A 14,871-nucleotide genomic window follows, 5' to 3' on the forward strand; every position below is an offset into this window, starting at 1 on the left:
GACGACCAAAATAAAGGTCATCAATCATCAGAAAATCAATTTTAGGGTACGAAAATCATACCCAACGCCACCGCTAAGAACATCTGCTTTAGCAAATCATCGGTCACTTGTGGAGACGCCAGGCAATAAGGATGATATAATGAGCAAACAGTAATATAATGTAAAAGGACAACCCACTCCAAAGCAAACAGTAACCGTAGAGGGTTAGTAGGCAAATATGGAAATTAGTATATTAGGATAATATCATGTGAACTGTTGTTACCTTTAATGGGTCAATATCCGTATGCCATTTAACCCTTTATTAATTCCACAACATTGACGGCTAACTTCATTAGTACCTTTGCCACTATAGACCAGATAAAAGGGTTCATGATCTGGATAATCATATGGGCACCAGATGATCATTCATAACAATACAAACAGGCTAGCATTGCAAGGTAAAAAATGTACACTTTTTAGTATCATTATTATTATGTATGTGATAACCAAAAATCATAAAACGCGCCGGTCATGTTTAAACATCCTAACTAGGCAAAATCCATTAAAAATATCCAGCAAAAAACTGCTGATCAATCTTATAAATGAAAGAAAACAATCATATAATCACCATTCTTAATTCCTAAATGCAGTAAGCGATAACGATAAATAAATTAACGAGCAAAAAAAACACTCATTTGAAAGTAGCCGGAAGTTAAAATTTCTGTAAATGGGTTTATATGTATAGCCACTTCAGGCATGCAGGTGGATCCTATTTCCTTCTTTTGTTCTGCTTCCATTGCGCGTAGGAGGTTTTTTTTTTTTTTTTTTTTTTTTTTTTGCCATTTCTATTTTTTATTTGTGTCCTGCTCTTAAAAGTGATATGCAGAACCTTTTAACCTTCATCAGGCTTCTTCGATGCTGCTGCAGGAAGTGCGGTGCCCTCAGCTCCCATCTCAGCTCTAAGATCGTCGATGCTTTGCTGCAACTCGCCTATCCTTTCTCCCATCTCATCGAGTACATTGCCGTTAAGGAAACTTAATCGATATAGATTCATCTTGTTCTATGAAAAATTATTGTCTCACATGGTAAAAAAACAACTCGTAGAATGTTAAATATAAATCAGATTTACAATAATAAATCTCAATATGTTGGCAATCAAATCAAAAATTACTAGTAGTAAATAGTAATGCAAAAGGATATTTTTTGAAACGATAGAATCGGACATTGTTTGGAATCTGTTTTGCTGCAAAGGAGAAGACTGATCAGTAAAAAGTAATGGACTAATTGTAGTATTATAGAACCAAATTACAATATACGACTTACCATCTGCTGAAGAAGCGTTTGAACCTGCAAAAACAATAGTATTAGTTAAAGTTAACATTCGCAATATAAAAATCTCTTTCTGAAATTAAAGGTCAACTTATATGATGATAGAGTAAACACGTAAACTGATGAGGTTTTACTCATATGTACGCGGCCTAATCGAGTTATCTCGTGACTGTTTCCGATCGAGTGCCCGTCACGCCTCAAGAGGCTATCTAATACCGTCTGCAACATCCCGCCTTCCCACGACCACAATATTGTCCGTTTTTTCTTGGCGACCACATGAGGCCTTCTCAGGAGGTCACCCATCCTAGTACTACTCTCACTCGAGCACGCTTAACTGCGGAGTTCTAACAGGATCTGTTGTGCTTGTAGCGCCAAAATGTGTTGTGTCTGGTAAGGATGAGAGTTACCTTATGAGGAACTCAAACTTACAGATTTTATGCGATGTGGGACGACTTATTAGACATAATATCGAAGTAAATATGCATAAATTTATCGAAAGGCTTGGAAATAATAGAGGCCAGTACAAGGAACTCACAAACTGTGTCATATCAGCAGTATTTTGCTTGCCATCTCCTGAATCTTTTCCATCCTGTGTCAAAAGTTCAAAATAACAACAATTGAATCCTTTCACGATAAGAATAAATTGGTAAACTAAAGCGTTTAATAAAAACGAAAGCACATGGAGAAACTTAAGAACACGTAACAAAATTAAGCTAAAATTTATGCAACGAAAAGTATTTCAGATTCTGAACAACTCAACAACGCAGATGCATTAACGCAAATGCAGATCTGAAATGTATAATATAACATTCAATCAACGGAAACAATTACAGTAGATTCATTGTCAAATGTGTAGGAAATAGAAATGATTACTAATAACGAAATTAATATAATGATCATAATTATTCTAAAATATATTATGATTTACGTAGAAATTTCAATTGAATAGAAAAAGGATGACGTGCGTACCATGATTATTATTGTAGTGAATCAGTTTAGATCTTTTTGTTTCACCGTGTTTTTGTTTAATTTGATCGATCGTTCGTTCGCGTCTTATGTTTTCATGATATTACCAGTTTGCAATATGATTGAAAATGAGCTTGAACTAAATTCTAGGGCCTAGAAGTTTAAAATGTAAATAGTTAATAAACGTGTACATTAATAAGACTTTTTTATTTTTCAATCTATTCGATTATATTGTTATTCACGTATACACGACCTAAGTGAGTTATATTTTAATTATATCATTAGAACACTTGGAATTACTATTCACCTATTATTATATTACCAGGGTTATTTTTATCTTTTTGGCCCTTCAGATATTTGTTTAATTTTTTTTTTTTTTTTTGAAAGGCAACCATAAGCTTTATATTACCATGAAGAAATGAAGTGTACATAGACCTGTTATCTAGACAGAAGTTCCAGTCGAAACAGTGACTAAAACTAAAACTACACACGAAATATGCTGAGGTAGCACAGAAAAAATAATAATAAAAATAAGAGATAAGCTCGACAGCAAACTGAATTATCCACTCGAAATTCACGATAGCGTCAGATAAACCTGCGGATTCAGTAACCAAACGTGCCAGTCAAGTTGCTTCCCTTTTACTCGTCTAGAAATCCATTCGAAACTGATTACTTGTATCTCACTTATGGCGGAGGGTCCACACCAACTTTTATTTTTGAAAACCTTGTTGTTGCGAAATTTCCAAATCATGTATCCAACCGTCCATTCTACCGCCTGCCAGATTTTTGACCCAAGCTCGGAAGTTGTCGCGTTTGTATAACCTAGGAAAGTCTCGGAGGTACTGAGATTTGAGTAGTTACCCAAACCCCACCATTTGTACACCCGGGACCAAACCTCCAAGGCGTGTTTGCAGAAAATCAAAGAATGATCAATCGTTTCAATGTCTTCGTCACAACTAGGACATCGAACTGAGTGAAGGTCGACACCTCTTTTATCTAGCTCTATAAGAACCGGGATCCGTTTATGAAGAACCCGCCAAATGAAAATTTCTACTTTTTTAGGAACCAAATAATTGCGCAAAGTTTCTCGATTTCCTCTTCCTTCCGTAAGCCAATTTTCCTCAATCAGACCTTGAAGCTTCTTTGAAGTGAATTTGCCGTTCGATGATAGCACCCATTTCCAGGAATCTGTTTCGTTCTCCGTATGATTAAAGGATGAGATTAAACTGATGAGTACCTGAAGATCCCCGTTTGCAAGCCCCATAATGTTTCTGCACCAATTCCATGTAAAAACACAGCTTCCATTACCCCAATCAACTCGTTCCGAAATTTTTGCCTCTCTATTTGACTCCAAACGGTACAACCTGCTGAATTTGTGCTCCAGTTTTTCTTCTCCAATCCATAAGTCCTTCCAGAATGCAGTTGATGATCCGTTTCCAATCGACCGCTGAAAGGAGTTAGGGAAAGGAATCCCAATGTTTGAAGTGATTTTTCCTGTAATTAAAATGTTAGACCAAGTGCCCGCAATCCCAGAGCTAGCAATTGGGCTGCGAAAATCAAGCCCACCCGAAGGCCCGTATATGCTCCTGATGATTTTGGTCCATAACGAGGAAGGCTCGGTATGAAACCGCCACCACCATTTGCATAATAGGGCCAAATTTTTACACTTTAGAGAGCCTATGTTTAGGCCCCCGTCCTCATATGATAAAAGAATTTTTTCCCACTTTATCCAAGAAATTTTTTTCCCCGACCCGGTAACCCCCCAGAAAAACTCTCTTCTTACTCTCTCAAGCTCATGTATCACACTAGACGGGGCAAGGAAGATCGAAAAGAAATACAATGGAAGACTCGAAAGAACCGACTTGATAAGAGTAACTCGACCCCCGAACGAAATCGAACGTGCTTTCCAATCCGTTAATCTATTTTTCACCTTGTCAATCACCGTTTTCCAATCACATAATTTCCTCATCTTTGTACCTATTGGAATACCCAGATATGAAAAAGGCAGACTCCCATCTTTACATCCAAATTCGTTTGCTACACAATTAACCTCTGATGAATCCACCCCGATCCCGTATACACAACTCTTGCCCATATTTACTTTTAATCCCGAAGTGAGTTCGAAACATTTGAGTAGGTTCATGAGGTTCCTCAAATTTTCCCGACTCCAATCGCCGAAGAATATAGTGTCGTCCGCGTATTGGAGGTGAGAGACGATTATTTTGTCCTTTCCCACTTCTACCCCTTTAAAGAGATTTCTTTCAACCGCCGCCTTTGCGAGTATGTTAAGTCCTTCAGCAGCAAGGATGAAAAGGAAAGGGGAGAGCGGGTCACCTTGGCGAACACCCCTCCCCATTGTGAATTCTTTTGTGGGTGAACCGTTCACTAATATTGAAATCGTTGCCGAATTAAGACACGCTAGGATCCATTTACACCATTTATCACCAAATCCCATGCTTCTCATTACTTCCATCAAAAAATCCCAATCGAGTGAGTCGAAAGCCTTTTCAAAATCTACCTTAAAAATTAAACCCTTTTTTCGAGACCTTTTTATGTGATCTATGGTTTCATTCGCTATAAGTACACCATCGAGGATGAATCTATCTTTTAAAAATGCGCTTTGCTCAACCCCTATCACATTCGGAATTACCTTTCGTAGTCTAAGTGATAGAGCTTTCGATAGTATTTTGTAAAAGCTTCCAATCAAACTAATCGGTCGGTAATCATTTAGCCCAAGTGGATCTTTTATCTTTGGGACCAAGGTTATGAATGACGCATTACAACCCTTCGAGAGCTCTCCCTTTTCCCAAAACCAGTGAATCGCGTTTAATAGCTCTGCCTTAATGGTATCCCAGAAACTCTTAAAAAAACGAATGTTAAAACCATCCGGGCCCGGTGCCTTGTCGTTCGCGCAATCACTCAAAGCATCCCAAATTTCTTTTTCGGTGAAGGGGCATTCCAGGCTTGCGGCCTGATCTGGTGTTATGGATGGATAGTGTAAATTAATCATCGATGGGCGGTTTCTTGATCTGACATTGTACAAGAGGCTAAAATGACTGAGAATAGCTTTTTTTATGTCCTCTACATTTTCGTTCCATAAACCGTTAATCACTAGACCGCGAATGTTATTTTTGTTGTACCTTCGCCGAATGATAGAGTGGAAATATCTGGAGTTTTCGTCCCCCTCGAGTATCCACTTTATTCGCGCCTTTTGCTTGAGCATGTTCGCCTTTGCCCTTTCTTTATCTAACCAACTTTTTCTCGACTCCATCCATGATAACCTTTCCTCTTCATTTAATTGTCTTGTTTCGGCTAAATTTTCCCACTCATCCACCTTCGATTTTAGATTTTCAATGTCTCGATCCAGGTTGTTCTTCGCTAACTTGTTCCATGATTTAAGTTATGCCTTAACTGTTTTGAGTTTATTCCGAAGAACGCAGTCCTTTCGATACCCATTTACCTCAACATTCCATGCATCTTTAATTAGAGATATTGCTTCTTCCATGTGTAACCATTCATCAAAAAACCTGAAGGGTTTTGGCACGAAGTCGACTATCTTGTCTCTAAGAACAATAGGACAGTGGTCCGAGAACTTTCTATCTAGCACAATGGCCGAGAGATCCTCCCATAGGTTGAGAAAATTTTCAGACACCAAAAAACGATCTAACTTGCTCAATTTCAAACCATTGTCACAAACCCGGGTAAATCTTCTGCCTCCTAGGGGAATTTCTACCAGCCCGTTATTTTTTATGAAGCTATTGAATCTGTTTGCACGACTAGGGATGAAGACACTGTTGAATCTCTCGTTTTCGTCTCTCACCTCGTTAAAATCTCCACATAAGAGCCACCTAGTATCGATGTTATTCATCAAACTATCAAGAGTTTCCCACATTCTAGATTTACCGGCATCTTCGTGTGGACCATACACATTTACGATTATAGAATCGTTTTGAATGTGGTTCCATTTTCCTTTTATAGCAACGAAAAATTCGCTAATCATTGAACTTTCCACTGTGAAGGATCTTCTATCCCATATAATCATTATACCCCCAGCAGACCCAATCGCCTCTTTTTGTTCGTAGCTAAAATCACTTGACCACCATAGGTTTGATACCCAATAATCGCTTACATTTCTACACTTAGTCTCTTGTAAAGCTAAAATATCTGGTTTTTCAATTCTACAAAGATTTTTAACCCATCCAAAAGCACCTTTTTTCGCGAAACCCCTAATGTTTAAAGATATTACCTTCATTGAGAAAACTGTAAATAACGATAAAAGAAGGGGGAATACCTATAGATGTGATCCTCCAGACAGAATTTCCCCTGGCCATTCCAGGCCCAACCTCCTCCCATATTCATAAACCTCCTTACTACTTCTGGACCCTACCTTACCCATCGACTTGCTTCGATTGCTGTTTCTTGAGGTATTTTCTGAACTCGCCTTGCTGGGTCTTGTTTGAGCACTATTACAATCAGATTTGCTATTTGTTTGTTTGCTTATTGACTCACTTGATGTATTCTTACGCTGACACTTATGACACCCAACCTTCCTCTTCTTATTACTACCTAATCTGGCCAGAGACTTCATCCTTAAAAATCTGGAGGAGGTTTTCCATTCACCCGGTATTTGTCTAGCACATGAACATCTGATACAGGTGTCATAACCCGTCCTTAACCATAAGAACGTGTTAGATAACGTATGATTTCATTGCGAGGTATTGACCTCTATATGCGACATTTTTAAAAGAGAAACTGCATATATTATACATTACAAACCATAACCATTATTTTTGTTACAAACTTTAGACAATAAAAAGATGATTATCGTTTAGCGATAATCTTCGACTTACAAACTTTACATATAATGATAACAACACGATTTCGAGCATATTTTACAACACAAATCCTTGGGTATGCACTTTTATTTTTGACACAAATATGCGTACGCAAGATCCTGCTCAAATTCAACATAATGCAGCGAAAGCTTTAGTAATCACCTGAGAATAGACATGTTTTAAAAGGTCAACATAAAGTTGGTGAGATATAGGTTTAATGCCGGCAGCAATATATATATATAGACCACAAGATTTCGTATATAAACAGTTTAATAAAAATATTCTAAGTGGTTGAGCACTTGGTAACCATACTTAACATTTAATCACGTCGCATATTCCCTTTATTATGAAATCTTACTACACCGTACCAAGTGTAGTCACGAAACGAAGTACCGTGCAACCGTTGAATACTGGTCGTCCAGTCCGGTTGGGGTTGTCAGGCCCGATAGATCTATCAACAGGATTCGCGTTTACAATACCGCTGTAAATAACAGTTACCAAGCTACAGGGAAGTATGCCAGTGGTACAACTCAACGTAGAATATATTTTTCAGTTACTTGTGTCCATAACGTAAAACATAAAATACATGTATTCTCATCCCGAAATATTTAGAGTTTAAAAGTGGGACTATATATACTCACTTTCGTCTTGAAGATATATATATAATTTGACTTGGTCTCCGGTTGATATCACGAACCTATCCATATATAATATATCAATACCTTTTCTTTTTAAACAAACGTCACATATATATACTTGTTATACTTTTAATACTTTGAATAATTCCTTAGTCCGTAGTTAGCAGTTCGTTGTTAGTAATTCAATTTTAATGGTTCATTTTTAGATGTTTAATATACCCGCAATGAAATAAATAAAACCCCCAACGAAATAAATAAAACCCCATCGTATATGTATTGGTCGAGATTAATCTTGACCCATGGTACCGGTGTTGTCAAATGACGTGTTGCGTACATAAAGTACCGGTGTTGTCAAATGACGTGTTGCGTACAATCATGGGATCTTATGATTAATCTTCTCGTGTTGTTTACGGGTGATCCTGAACCATATAAAATTGAATTATAAGTACATATATATAAAATATCATGTTAACTTAAAAAGATGTGATTTATTTAATTTTTCCCAATTATTTTCGTGGCTAAACTAGTCTTGGATATCCGATTTTGTTTCGATCATAGTTTCTTCGTTACAACTCCGTTTTCGTTGATTCAACTTGCCATCTCCTTGGATCGAGTCCCTCTTTAAGACTATGAACTGTAAATACCTTAGTTTGTATTAAAAATCACACGGCATAGGTCAAACTTTAGTGAAACTTATGAAGTTAATCATTTTCCATCATGTAAACAACCTTAAATGATTATTTTTCTAAAAATACTTATACTTTGAGTTAAATCATGAAATTTTTATGTGTTATCATATTCATAGTAAAAATCATTTTTCCAGAAAATAAACCTCCTATTCAAAGTTTAAGATGGTTTTTAATTATCCAACCCAAAACAGCCCCCGGTGGCACTCCGACGTCGTAAAAACAGTTTTTAAGATAATCTTTGAAAAACCAAGTTATACCTTGTTAAATTAGCATATATTTAAGTTATATTACAGGTCTTGGAGTATTTTAAAAGTTAAGTTAGAAGGATCTATTTAGTTTGCAAACAAGTTTGAAAACATTCAAACTATGTTCTTGTTGTTAAAATTTTATACCACAAAATAAGATAGCTATATATATATGATTCGAATAAGGTTATGAACATAGATTCTACCTCAAGTTCCTTGGACAAGGTTGTTGTAAAAGAGGAGTAAGAACCTAGAACCAAAAGGGTGATGGAAGTGGATGAAAGATTGGAAGTAAGTTGGTGTTCTTGGAAGGATTTCTTGAAGTGTTTTTGTAAGGTTTTCTTATGAGGTTTAAGTGTTGTTTTTGAAGCTAAATGATGGGAAAAATGCTTGGAGATGATCAAGTATGAAGTTAAGAGTATTTTGAGAGAGAAATGGAAGTGTAAGTATGAGAAAATGGGGTGAAGAAATGGTGTGCATGCATAAAAACGTTTTTAGGTTATAAAGGAAAAAAAAGATACCTAACTTTGTTTTCTTGCTAAATAATTCATGCTACTTGACAAATGGTTGGTTCCACATGTTTCTTAATCATTTAAGGCTGCTAAGGAGCAGATTTTTATTGGTATATACCAATAGTAAATACATCTAGAAGCTGCGTATGATACGGGTACATATACCCTAGGTATACGTATAGAAATCTTTGAGAAAACGGAACGAGGACTCAAATATAGTTATCCTTTGTAAATATACTTATATTGTTTTATGTATTTAAGTCTTTAAAAGTGATTAAATACATTACTTATACGATATATGTATAAACATTATAGGTCATAAGTATTTAAGTCAAATAACGTTACGTATGGTTATCGTTTTGAAAACTTAAGTTAGTAGTTTCAAAATATACTTATAACTTATTGTTATTAATACAAAATGAGATATTAAAACATCCTTAAATCATGTTAAATATGTATATATACATATATATACACAAACGTATAATTATCATATATTGTATAGTTCGTGATATCATCGGTCAAACTAGACGGTCAAACGTTGTGTAAAACTCATTTCAAAAACATAAGTCTCAACAATTTGGATTGCTTATCATGTTGGTAAGGTTTAATTTATGTAAATATTAATCTTATAAGTATAGAATGATCGAAAAAGTGCGGGTCGTTACATTACCTCCCCGTTAAATAAATTTCGTCCCGAAATTTTAAAATTGTACCTATTTTGCGTCATCGAGAAACAAGTGTGGATACTTTTGTTTCATCTGATCCTCTCGTTCCCAAGTAAACTCGGGACCTCTTCTAGCATTCCAACGAACCTTAACAATCGGTATGTTGCTCTGTTTGAGCTGTTTAACTTCACGGTCCATGATTTCGATTGGTTCTTCGACGAATTGTAGTTTCTCGTCGATATGGATTTCTTCAAGAGGAATAGTGAGGTCTTCCTTTGCAAGACACTTCTTAAGGTTTGAGACGTGAAAGGTATTATGTACCCCGGCGAGTTGTTGCGGTAACTCAAGTCGATAAGCTACCGGTCCAATGCGTTCGATGATCTTGAACGGGCCTACATATCTTGGGTTCAGTTTACCCCTTTTTCCAAAACGTATCACACCTTTCCAAGGTGACACCTTTAGCATAACCATGTCACCGATCTGAAACTCTAATGGTTTCCTTCGGACATCGGCGTAGCTCTTTTGGCGACTACGGGCTGTTTTCATTCTCTCCTTGATTTGTACTATCTTCTCAGTCGTTTCGTGTATGATCTCGGGACCAGTTAAATGTCGATCTCCTACTTCATTCCAAAAGATAGGAGATCTACACTTCCTTCCATACAATGCTTCGAATGGTGCAGCTCCAATGCTCGCATGATAACTATTATTATACGAGAATTCTGCTAACGGTAAATACTTATCCCATCCGTTTCCAAAATCGATCACACATGCCCTGAGCATATCTTCAAGAGTCTGAATTGTTCTTTCACTCTGCCCGTCCGTTTGCGGATGATATGCGGTACTCATATCTAAACGAGTTCCTAGTGCCTCCTGTAGTGCTTGCCAGAACTTTGAGGTAAATCTACTATCACGATCAGATATAATGGAAATAGGTATTCCATGCCTTGAAACAACTTCCTTTATATACAATCGTAATAGTTTCTCCATTCTATCCGTTTCCTTTATAGGCAAGAAATGTGCAGACTTGGTGAGACGATCAACAATCACCCAAATGGTGTCGTAACCCCAGGCAGTCTTTGGTAACTTCGTGATGAAATCCATGGTAATACCATCCCATTTCCATTCTGGGATTTCTGGTTGTTGAAGTAACCCTGACGGCTTTTGGTGTTCTGCTTTGACCTTGGAACAAGTTAAACACTCCCCAACATATGTTGCAACGTCTGTCTTCAAATTAGGCCACCAATAACGTGTCTTAAGATCTTGATACATCTTTCCAACTCCAGGATGTATCGAGTATCTTGTCTTATGTGCCTCATTCAATATCAACTTCCTTAATCCACCCAACTTCGGTACCCAAATACGATTTGCAAAATATCGAATTCCATCTTCCCGCATAACGAGTTGCTTCTCATACTTCTTCATTATTTCATTTCCCATATTTTCTTTAGTAAGTGCTTCTCGTTGAACTTCTTTGATTTGTGAGTTGAGATTCATGCGAATTTTTATGTTCATCACTCGTACTCGAATTGGTTCTCGTTCCTTTCTGCTTAGAGCGTCGGCCACCACGTTCGCTTTCCCGGGATGATAACGAATTTCACAATCATAGTCATTTATTAACTCAACCCACCTACGTTGCCTCATGTTCAGCTGTTTTTGATCGAAAATATGTTGAAGGCTTTTATGATCAGTAAACACAGTGCATTTAACCCCATACAAGTAGTGTCTCCATATCTTCAATGCAAACACGACTGCTCCCAGTTCTAGATCCTGCGTCGTATAATTCCTCTCGTGAATCTTTAATTGTCGGGATGCGTATGCAATAACTTTCTTCCGTTGCATAAGAACGCAACCAAAACCTTGTCGCGAAGCGTCACAATATATTTCAAAATCATCGTTCCCTTCTGGTAACGATAAAATAGGCGCCGTTAACTTCTTCTTTAGTAATTGAAATGCACTCTCCTACTCAGAAGTCCATTCATATTTCTTCCCTTTTTGTGTTAACGCTGTCAACGGCTTAGCTATTCGGGAAAAATCTTGAATAAACCTTCTATAATAACCGGCTAAACCCAAAAATTGGCGTATCTGCGTTGGTGTCTTAGGAGTCTCCCATTTTTCAATGGCTTCAATTTTTGCTGGATCAACCTGAATTCCTTTGCTACTAACAACGTGGCCAAGAAATTGCACTTCTTTCAACCAGAAAGCACATTTAGAAAATTTAGCATATAGCTGTTCTTTTCTTAACAACTCTAATATCAACCTTAAATGCTGCTCATGCTCTTGCTCACTCTTGGAATAGATAAGAATATCATCAATGAAAACGATAACAAACTTATCTAAATATGGACTACAAACTCGATTCATGAGGTCCATGAATACAGCTGGCGCATTTGTCAACCCAAACGGCATGACCAAAAATTCGTAATGACCATAACGTGTCCGAAAAGCAGTTTTCGGTATATCTTCTTCTTTGACACGTAATTGATGATAACCCGATCTTAGGTCGATTTTCGAATAAACACATGATCCTTGGAGTTGATCAAATAAGTCGTCAATTCTCGGTAGTGGATACCGATTCTTGATAGTTAACTTATTTAATTCACGATAATCTATACACATTTGGAAAGATCCGTCTTTCTTCTTGACGAATAAAATTGGAGCTCCCCACGGTGATGTACTTGGTCGTATGAATCCACGATCCAGTAATTCTTTTAACTGACTCTGAAGTTCTTTTAACTCGGACGGTGCAAGTCTATATGGAGCACGGGCAACCGGTGCAGCTCCTGGTACAAGATCTATTTGAAATTCTACAGATCTAAATGGAGGTAATCCCGGCAACTCTTCCGGAAATACTTCAGGAAAATCTCTTGCCACAGGCACGTCATTGATGCACTTCTCTTTTTCTTTCTTTTCGACTTTATTAACATGTGCTAAGATAGCATAGCACCCTTTCTTCAAGTACTTTTGAGCTTTCAAATAACTAATGAGTTTTAGCTTTGAGTTACCCTTCTCTCCATAAATCATTACTGGCGTTTTATCTTTACGAGGAATGCGAATTGCCTTCTTGGCACACACAACTTCAGCTCCTATTTTGGACATCCAGTCCATGCCGACTATTACATCAAAACTTCCTAATTCTACGGGTATTAAGTCAATTTTAAACGTTTCTCCGGCTAAATTTATTTTACAATCACGGCAAATTTTATCGGCTTTAATTAGTTTACCATTAGCTAACTCAATCATGTACTTAGCATCTAGAGGTAATGATGAACAATTCAATTTAGCGTGAAAGTCTCTACACACGTAACTTCTATCAGCACCAGTATCAAATATAATAGATGCGGATAAGTTATTAATGGTAAACGTACCCGTAACAAGCTCCGGGTCTTCACACGCCTCTCTAGCATTAATAACAAATGCTCTCCCTCGTGCAGGTCCGATATTCTTCTCTGGATTCGGGCACTGGCTCTTATAGTGACCTTGTTTTCTACACCCATAACAAGTAATGGTAGCCAAAGCAGTTCTATTTGCATTGGTGGCAGGAGTCTTGGTACCATTTGTATTTGTAACGAGAGCCCTACAATCTTCAGCAAGATGACCCTTTCGATTACATTTGTTGCATACCACATTACAGTAGCCAGAGTGATGTTTGTGGCATCGGTTGCATAAAGGATTTTGTCCTTTGTAACCAAAGCTTGAACCACTACCTGCACCTTGCGTGGTTTCTTGTTTCTTAAAAGATTGTTGTTGGTTACCTCGATCATAATTTCCATTCCACTTTCTTTTGTTACCTGATACCTTCACATCAGTATTGGATGCTTTCTTATCCATGATGACCTGATCCATTAGCTCGTTTGCCATGGTTATAGCTTCATGAATTGTCTTAGGTTTCGATGCTGTAACATTTGCCTTGACCTTTTTGGGCAAACCATCTTTGTACATTTCAATCTTCCGTTTTTCGGTTGGAACCAATTCAGGACATAGCAAAACTAATTCCATGAATCGCTGATTGTAGTTGGTGATTTCAGTACCAACAACCTTCAGGCTTCGTAATTCATCTTCCAACTTTCTAACCTCGTTCCTTGGACAATACTCGTTGATTAACATTATTTTGAATTCTTCCCATGGAGTATCATAAGCTACATCTCCTCCTACAGCCTTCACATAATTTTTCCACCACGTGAGTGCACTATCTTGTAAAGTGCACGATGCATACTTGGTCATGTCCTTTTCAACACAACCACTGATTTTAAACACAGTCTCCATCTTTTCTATCCACCGGGTTAAACCGATCGGTCCTTCTGTTCCACTGAATGATGAGGGCTTGCAAGCTTGAAAAGTTTTGTAAGTGCACCCCACACGAGGATTTGGGTTAACTGCAGCACCTCTTGCAGCCTCGACCCATAACATTCTGTCGTTCACTCGCTGATTGATGAGTTCCTGGATTTCTTGTTCCGTCATTCGGTTCAATCGCGCCATATTCTTCTATAAGAATGAAAAGAAAATAATTATTCACATGGAATATTATAGATGTAGTGTATATTTACAGTACATTATAGCTTATTAATAATATGAACCAGGTATTATTATAAAAGCCTTTTCTTCTTATTAGCGTTTTATAATTATATCTAGGGTAGTACCTACCCGTTAATGTCCATACTTAATAGCTTAGTACAGAATCAATTACTACCATCTAAATAATACTTAACCATGGAAAATTATTGCATTTCACACTTCACTATTTTACATATGCTTATCTTACATCGAACATTAAGCAAACCACACTAATAATATTATACAAAACATTATATGATCCCATGGTTTAATACGGCAGCGCATCGTTTGGTCTATTTTCTAGGACGTTTAGGTTCAAAGAATCGCTTAACGCTTATCCTGGCTGTCTGCCTATATTTTGGCTGTGGGACTGAAGAACTGGATGCCGGGATAGAACGAATAGGAATAGCGGGAATAGGGGTGGTAGTGTCTAGTGGAGTTGGTGCCACATCATCCTTA

This window comes from Rutidosis leptorrhynchoides, chromosome 11, assembly GCF_046630445.1.
Source record: "Rutidosis leptorrhynchoides isolate AG116_Rl617_1_P2 chromosome 11, CSIRO_AGI_Rlap_v1, whole genome shotgun sequence".
NCBI classification, from domain to species: Eukaryota; Viridiplantae; Streptophyta; class Magnoliopsida; order Asterales; family Asteraceae; genus Rutidosis; species Rutidosis leptorrhynchoides.